Here is a 10,000-nt window from a genome sequence, read left to right on the forward strand (position 1 = left end):
TTCTTTGGTTAAAATCCATCTGTCATTCATGATACAAACTCAAGATCCCTTGATGAATTGATCACACACCAATACTCGTATTACTTCCTTATCTTTTTTTCCTACAGTCTCTAGCTTCCCATACTTCGAGCAGCAAGAAGGAGCGATCACCTTACCTGGACTACTTGTTTAAGCGAAGTCTTGTTGCAAATTGGTTAAGGGAAACGCAGACAGCAACGGACGGGCGACGCAACTGTTCAATGGATACACTAACCAATGACCATCTCCCTCCACTCCCCCTCCCCCCCTCCCCCTCTCCCCCCTAATCTGCACTTGTCATCACTGGGAAGGCGCAGCTCGACACAGCCCGTCCCTGGCGCCCCTTTTCAACTTCAGAGTTGCACATACAACAAGCAACCTTCAAGGAGAAAGGAAAAGCTCCTTTGAAAGTTTTCGGTAAACAACATTTATTATTTATAGGTATTATTTTTTATGTTTTATTTATATATATATTTATATATATATATATATATTATTATATGTGTGTGTGTGTGTGTGTGTGTGTGTGTGTGTGTGTGTGTGTGTGTGTGTGTGTGTGTGTGTGTGTGTGTGTGTGTGTGTGTGTGTGTGTGTGTGTGTGTGTGTGTGTGTAATAGATACGGTGTAGTAAGTGAAAGTTCCCTCAGAAACGCTGGAAGGGAAGGAATAAAAATTCTTAACTCCCTAAACTTGATTTTGTGTCTAACTGTATAACCGTATGCTCTCTCGAAAGAACCAAGACTAAAATTTATCTATGTGACACTTCCAACGAAATATTAAGATCTTACGATTTTGCTTCGAAATTAGTCATTATACAAGTCTCCCTAGGAGCTTGAATCATCATGGTTTGATTGTTGCAAGTCAGAGAGTGTCTTAGATAAATAAACAGTGTCCCAGATAAAATAAACAGGGTCGACAGAGAAACACGTGTACATTAATAAATTGTTGGAAAAAAAGGAAAACTGTTATGGCTCAACAAACAAGATAATATTTGAGAAAATAAGATGGGCAGATAATAAATATATAAATCAACAGATTCCTCTTTTATGATGAAAGGTTTTTTTTTTTTTTTCACCCCCCGCCCCCCCCCAACCACACACACACACACTTTGCATATATAGATATATATATATATATATATATATTATATATAGATATATATATATATATATATATATATATATTATAATTTTTGGGTAAAATATATATAAATATATATGTAGATTATCTTATGTTATATATTTACATAGATATGTAGATATATAATATATGTATTTAATACATATATTTGTAGATTTTATCTTATGTATATATATATATATAATATATATTTATAAATATATTTAATATTTATCTACTATATATTATATCTAGTTTATATGTTTATATATACATTATGATAGATATATATATATTAATACATATTTATATATTTATATATATATTATATACATATATGCATGTATGTATGTATGTATGTTTATTATAACATATATATATATATATACATTATAATTATATATATATTTATATATATAGATATAGTTATATATTATATATATATATATATATATATATAGATACATAATATGCATTGTGTATGTATGTGATGTATGTATATATATTATATCTATATATTTTTATATATAGATTTATGATATATATATAGCTGATATATATATTACATATATGCATGGTAGGTATGTTGTATGTTATTTATATAGTAATATTGATATAGATATAGATTGATATATATATATTATAAATATATATATTATATATATACAGATATATATTTATATATATTTATATATATATATTTATTTATAGTATATATATTATAAATTGATATAAAGATATTTTTATATATATATTTAGATTTATATTTATTTTACTTTGTATATTGCTATAGATATATTGATAGTTATTTAGATATTATATTTTATATTCAGATAGCTGTATATATGTAGGTTTTTTTTATAGATATGTATATAATATATGATAATATAGTTTATATTTATATATGTTTATATAAATATTTTTTATATTGTTATATTATGTCATGATATTTATATATATATATATATGTATGTATATATATATTGTCGATTTATTTAAGTGATATATTGTGATTGTATTGATTGATTTATTGATATGTATTTTGATTTATGTAGAGAGTTAGTTTATTTTATTTATTTACTTATATATTTTTTTGTTCTATATTATATAGTTATTTTTAACTATATATATATATATATATATTTTTATTTATATTATATATATATATATATATATAGGCACCCAGTGGATAAAGACATGACCTATCGGGCTATAACCAAGATGTTAACCCCAAATAATATTTCTAGAAAATATATTTAAAAAGAGTCAGGCTTTGTAAAAGTAAGTAAAGTTTCTGACAACTAATCCTGTGATGTCCCTCAAGGATCTATTATTCTAAAGAGTTAATCGGTCTGCACGGTTTTTCCATTTGAAAAGATCCTTTTTTAGTGCAATAACACGAGGACCATTTTTACGAACTGGCTTTCTCAGTATAGGAGGCAAAAAAGTCATTCCTGTTCATTTCGAAGATTCTAGCCACGTGGCCATCTTGTGATACAAACTCACGTGAGCGCCACGTGGGGACATACCGACCCTCGCCAGGTTCAGACCTTCGACTTGATTCCCGCTCGTCTGCTTTCCTGAGTTTGCCGCCGGTATCTGTGACTTCCTTTTCTTAAGAGAGGAATCAAGGAGTTTTGCTGTTCACACTCCAGTTTCATACTCCCCTAACAGCCCGAGAGAGATATTGCTATTGAATAGGTCACTTTATGCATCAAGTCAATATATATATATATATATATATATATATATATATATATATATATATATATATATATATATATATATATATAAAATATTATTGTGTAAATATATATATATTTATATATATATTATATATATCTATGATGTGTGTGTGTGTGTGTGTGTGTGTGTGTGTGTGTGTGTGTGTGTGTGTGTGTGAGTGTTGGTGTGTGTGTGTGTGTGTGTGTTTGTGTGTGTGTGAGTGTGTGTGTGTGTGTGTGGTATATATATAGAATTTATATATTTATATTTTATACTATATATATATATATTATTTTGGTATAAATATGTTATTATTATATATATATATAATATATATTATATATTATATATATATATATATGTTCAAAAGAATATACCTCCTTGGAACAACCCACAGTAGTCTGTTTGACCCTCTACTAATTTCTTCTTGCACTGCCTGTGAGGGAAATGAACCGCAAATAATTCACTGTAGCATATTTCATGTATTGCATTAGCGGGAATGAACATCAAAAACTAGTTTGGCGACTGATGCATCCAAGGAAATATTTCTAATGTCATTTGTTAATATTTTCCTCCGATATCTTGATATTATTGACAAATTTTAGACATGTCTGAATGCAAAATGATAAAGAAATGGATTACGATCATATTGGATAAAGACTTTTTATTCTGTTCTTTTTTAACGCTGAATGTTAGGACCGAAACTTTGCATCTTCAATTAGTAAATATAAAGCGTACGAAAGCACAAAATAAGGATATATATTCAGATTGATATTATCTTTAAGAATTAACTTACTTAAACACAGGAGCAGTATTCAAGCGATTCATTTCTTAAAAAAAAAAAAAAAAAAAAAAGCTAACACCACACAATATAGAGGATACGGAAGAAAACAATCTTTATGGTGATGATTGTGATGACCGTGATGATGATAATGGTAATGATAATGATGACGATGCTGTAATTGTACCACTGCTACTCAACTGTTAATAGCTGTAATAATAACATTGAAGTAATAATCGTAATGATAACAATGAAAAAAAAAATGTTATTATGATTACTATTAATATAATTTCAACTATGATTATCATCATCATCATCATCATCATCCTTATTATAATCATAGCAAAAATAACAAACCACAACAGCAATGATGCAAGTACAAGAAGAGTGCGAACAACCGTAGCCACCGGCGCCAAACTTGAGTGAAGGGGGGGGGGGGGGGGCATTCATGATAATTTACGGGGTGAGAATACCAGACGCAACTCATGCTCTACCTGACAGTACTTACTCGTAGTTCAAGCACGTGAAACCTTACCGTATTGTAGAGTAAAGTCATCAGCCACCTGTGTTTCCCGACTGTGTAGGGATGATGAATACGTTGAATAGCTCATTTTTGCTACATTTTTTTTTTTTTCCTTCTTTTGGTTCTTGCAGTTGGTTCTCCGAAAGAAAATTGATAGGTACCCGCACTATCCAGCAGAGTCTTTAGCAAAGGTACCCTGTATGGTGTCAGAAACCTTCCAGGACTTATCACCGCACTAGCATAAAATACTTAATCGAAAAAGTTTGATATTTATGTTCTGATTATCACCTAACTCCGCCCCTTTGATTATAATCAACCAGTGATAACGGGGCTTTATGATGACGTTCAGAAGATCTGCGTTCTGATTGGTTAGAAGGTTATGAGATGACGCTTTCCCGCCAGGAATTCGAAATGGGTTTGTTTATTAATAGATACCGATTGAACCTTGGAATAATGAGGATTTCGCTTATCAAAGGGTTGTAAACACAAACACAGGAGTAAGAAGAAGGCTCGGTGACTCGTAAAAAAATAAGTAAACAAATGAGAGAGCATGAGATAGAAGTACAAAAGGAAGGATAAGCGTATGTGATGAGAAATGCGAAACTATAATAGGGTTATTACGTAATAGGGAGGAGTGGATGCAAAGCTGAAAACGTAGTAACTCCATGAAAAGAGGAATGACGCAATTTCAACATTTATAGCATTCCTCATTATCACTATCATCATCATCATCATCATCATCATCACCATCAAACATCATCATCATCATCTTCATCATCACCATCAAACATCATCATCATCACCATCAAACATCATCATCATCACCACTTCATATCCGCACCCCAACAATCCTCATACCATCATCTCCATCATTATCATCCTCATCATCCTCCACAACCTCATAATCTCTTATCAACATCGTTATCAACACCATTATTATCATATTTATCATTTTTATTGTCACTGATTTTATTACTAGTAACAACAAAAATGACGATGATTTATTGCAATGGAGTAAAAATGATATGATGTGCATATACTACATGCATAATATAATATAATATAGCATAATATGATATAATATGATATATTAAAATATAATATAATAGCCGGTTATGTTTCATTTACGGGGAAGCTGAAGATAAATGTTATCGGTGAAATTAAATGATTATCAATCAGTTTTCGGAAGAAGTTAGATGCGGTGTATTCTTGTAATTGGAATCTTATCACCAACATTTTAAAATGTCAACCCCCCCCCCTCCCTCTCTCTCCCCTACTCGATATTTTCCTCTCTCCTACTCTCTCTCTCTCTCTCTCTCTCTCTCTCTCTCCTACTCTCTCTCTCTCTCTCTCTCTCTCTCTCTCTTACTCTCTCTCTCTCTCTCTCTCTCTCTCTCTCCTCTTTTCTCTCTCTCTCTCTCCTCTCTCTCTCTCTCTCTCTCTCTCTCTCTCCTTCTCTCTCTCTCTCTCTCTCTCTCTCTCTCTCTCTCTCTCTCTCTCTCTCTCTCTCTCTTTCTCTCTATCTCTCTCTACAGCTACCTTTCTATCTCTCTCTCCTTCCCTCCTCTCCACCTCCCTTTCTCCTTCCCTCCTCTCCCCCTCCCTTTCTCCTTCACTATCTCTCTCTCTCTTTACATCTATTTCTCTACCTCTATCTCTCTGTCTCCGCCCCTTTCCCCCTCACCCCCCCCTCTTTTTCTCTCATTCTTTCGTCTCCCCGGGCTTTGTTTCCCATTTTCGCCCTTCTGGCTCACGTCGCCGACTGCTGATTACGAAGAAATGACTTCACTTGGAGAATCACTTCGGCGAAACTGACTGGAGACAGAAGTTGGTTATCTGGCACAGTTCTCCTTAAAAGGGGGCCGTTTCGCTGATTCTTTTTTTACCCGTTTTCTTTTATCTTTTGTTGTTGGACCTCAAAACGGGTGTTACAAAATAGAATATTAAAGCGACATCAACGCCCCCAGGGAACATACACAGATCTCTCTCTCTCTACAATTAATTATTATATGATATATTTTTATATATATATTTTTAGAATATATAATTATATAAGAAAATTTTTATATATTATAGAGAGTATAAAGATTATTGAATACATATAAGATATTATATATAGAATAATATTTTTATATAATTATATATATATAAAATATAAATTTATATTTTAATGTTTAAATACGTTTGAATGATAAATATATTTATTTTTTTTATATAATAGTATATTATATATAAATTATATATTTATATTGTGGGGGCTGTGGGGTGGGGGTGGGTATTTATATTTTTATTATTATTAATATATTATATTTTATTATTATCATTTAATAAAGGAATTTTGATAGATACAAAACCAACACAGCACCACACACACACGGGGAAGTTTAAATATTTATATATAATATTTTTAGTATTTTGAGGGATTATGTTTAGTATATAGATGTGTGGGGTGGGGGGTGGGGGGGGGGGGGGGTTGTGATTATAAGTTAATTATTATTAGATTGTAATATTTTTAAGTTATTTTAGTTTTTGTTATTAATTATATTATTATTTTTTTTGTTTTATGTTTAGTTAGATTTTTAAAGTTGGGGGGGTGTTAGATTTTTTTGGGGTATTATATTGGGTTGGGAATAAAATTTATTGAGGATTGTTGAAATTTTAAAATGTATTTATTTTGGGGATCACACACACACACCCGGGGATAGATATTTATTATTTTGTATATAATATAATTCTTTTTTTTAATATATTGATTATAGAAAATTTTATATATATATATATAATATAAAATTTTTAAAGAAGATTTTTACTTATTATATAATAGTTAATATTTTTATTTTATAAATGATATATATATATTATATATAGATATATATATGTGGTTATGTTTTCATATATACATATAAAAAAAAAATTTATAATATATTTTAAAAATATTAGATTTTATGGGTGTGGGGGGTGTGGTGTGTGGTTTTGTTTTTGTGTGTTTGGGGGGGGGTGGGTGTGGGTTTTTTTTACAAAAACCCCCTTTTTACATACTACCAAAAACACACCACCACCCACACACACACACACACAAACACTCACACAAAAATATAAATATTTAAATATAGATTTTATATTTAAATATTTTTTTTTAATTTTTTTGGTATTGTTATATATAATTTAATAGTTTTATTTTATGGATTTCTATATAATATTTATATATATATTATATATAGTTATTGGGTTTTGTTTTGGTTTATATAGAATTTTATTATATTAATGAGTTTATATATTTATGATATAATTGTCTAATATATGAGAGTTATTTTTATATTATGATTATATAAAAAATTTTTATATTTTAATATTTTAAAATATTATATAAAATATATACCTATAGATTATATATATTAATATATAAATATATATTGTAATGGGTGTCTATATATAATATTTTAGAGATATTTTTAATATTATATGTATATTATATATATATATAAATATATATATTTATATATATATATTATATTATTATATATATATATATTATATATATAAGTGTGTGTGTGTGTGTGGTGTGTGTGTGTGTGTGTGTGTGTGTATGTATATGTATATAAATATATCTATATATTATTATATATATACTTTTAATATATATATATATATTTATATATATATATTATATATATCTATATATATATACACACACAAACACCACACACACACACACACACACCATTTTAAATATATATATTTCTATATATATATATAATATATTATTATATATATATTTTACATATATATAGACTTGCAAAACACTCTTCCGTGTTGATAAAGGCAGATAAACCCACTATAAAATAAATCTGTTTTGTGTATAGGGGGTTTATCTGCCATATATATATTTTAAATATATTATATATTATCTTATATTATATATATATATATATATATATTATATATTATATATATTTTATGTATTATATATATATATATATTATATATATATATATATATACTATATTATATATATGTGTGTGTGGGGATGGTGTGTGTGTGTGTGTGTGTGTGTGTGTGTGTGTGTGTGTGTGTGTGTCTGTGTGTGTGTGTGTGTATTTGTTTGTGTGTTTGTATATATATAATACTAATTAAAATAATATTATAATAATTATAAAAGTAATAATGATAATCACAATAATAATACTAATGATAATGATAACAATACACCGTAATCGACCTGACATCACCCCTGCATTGAAAGAGCCCCATGAGAGGGTTGCAATCGACGTCGCCTTTCCCTTTGACCTCAGCTTTGGTAGAAGCAGAAACAAGAAAAGGAACAGAGAGCTTGGGAATGAGGTCAAGAGAATCTGTCAAACCTTGGTGAGAAGAATTCCAGTCGCGACACTTGGAACTGTTTCCAGAAATTGAGACACACTGACCTAGGCCTGTCTGCCTGATATCCCTTGAAGTGAAGTGCACAACTCTCGGTGTTGCCAGAAAAAAACCTCACATCCTGAGGAAAAGTTTTGTCTCTTAGCTGCACGTAGGAGCCAAGGCAGGACACCTACGATACAACAGTGTCATCACAGATGCTAATAATAGTAATAATGATAATAGTAATAATGACATAAATAAAAATGATTATATCTGTAACAATATAGTTAATAATATAATAATATAATAATATAAATAATAATATCAATAATAATGATAACAATAATGCTAATAGCAGTAATAAAGATAATAAAAGCAAATCATAATAGTAACAGGAATAGGAGCAATAACAATAATGATAAATGATAATGATCAATAATTCATACAAATTAAAAGAATGCACAGCATATCAACCTGCCGTTGATACGACTCATGAAATACGTCAGGATGTCCACGGTGTCCCTTGTTATCTTAGGATATCAGGATATCCTTCCTCTCTTGATACACACGTTGCACGTCATTTGATCCAATCGCCTTTTACGGAGACACTCGTGAGAAAACCGGGATCACAAACCCTCTCTCTCTTTGACTTGCTCTCTTTCTCCTTCTTTCTCTCTCTCTCTCTCTTTGACTTGCTCTCTTTCTCCTTCTTTCTCTCTCTCTCTCTCTTTGACTTGCTCTCTTTCTCCTTCTTTCTCTCTCTCTCTCTCTCTCTCTCTTTGACTTGCTCTCTTTCTCCTTCTTTCTCTCTCTCTCTCTCTTTGACTTGCTCTCTTTCTCCTTCTTTCTCTCTCTCTCTCTCTTTGACTTGCTCTCTTTCTCCTTCTTTCTCTTTCTCTCTCTCTTTGACTTGTCTCTCTTTCTCTCTACTTTCTTTCTCTCTCTCTCTCTCTTTGACTTGCTCTCTTTTGGATTGCTCCTTCTTTCTCTCTCTCTTCTTTGACTAGCTTCTTTCTCCTTCTTTTCTCTTTCTCTCGCTCTTTGACTTGCTCTCTTTCTCTTCTTCTCTTCTCTCTCTCTTTGACTTGCTCTCTTTCTCCTTCTCTCTCTCCCTCTCTCTCTTTGACTTGCTCTCTTTCTCCTTCTTTCTCTTTCTCTCTCTCTTTGACTTGCTCTCTTTCTCCTTCTTTCTCTCCCTCTCTCTCTTTCTCTTTCTCTCTTTCTCTTTCTTTCTCTCTCTCTCTCTCTCTCTCTCTTTGACTTGCTCTCTTTCTCCTTCTTTTCTCTCTCTCTCTATCTCTCTATCTCGAGAGAGACGCGATCTCTTTCTCCTTCTTTCTCTCTCTCTCTTTGACTTTCTCTCCTTTCTCCTTCCTTTCTCTCTCTCTTTTGCTTGCTCCTTTTCCTTCTTTCTCTCTCTCTCTCTCTCTCTCTTTGACTTGCTCTCTTTCTCCTTTTCTCTCCTTTCTCTCTCT

At 30.6% G+C, this 10,000-nt stretch overlaps 1 protein-coding gene across 3 annotated transcripts in view; it reads right to left on the reverse strand.

Annotated features, from left to right (window-relative positions):
• LOC122245488 (ETS homologous factor) overlaps positions 1 to 10,000 on the reverse strand; it is a gene marked incomplete at its 3' end in the record, with an annotated part of 30,638 nt that overhangs the window by 9,112 nt on the left and 11,526 nt on the right. Inside the window, 1 exon segment of one of the 3 annotated variants that reach the window (XM_086533727.1) lies at positions 4,179 to 4,391. 3 annotated transcript variants of the gene reach the window in all.

Source organism: Penaeus japonicus, unplaced genomic scaffold (assembly GCF_977035675.1).
Source record: "Penaeus japonicus unplaced genomic scaffold, GWHDUDI00000001_assembly GWHDUDI00000039, whole genome shotgun sequence".
Classification (NCBI taxonomy): domain Eukaryota; kingdom Metazoa; phylum Arthropoda; class Malacostraca; order Decapoda; family Penaeidae; genus Penaeus; species Penaeus japonicus.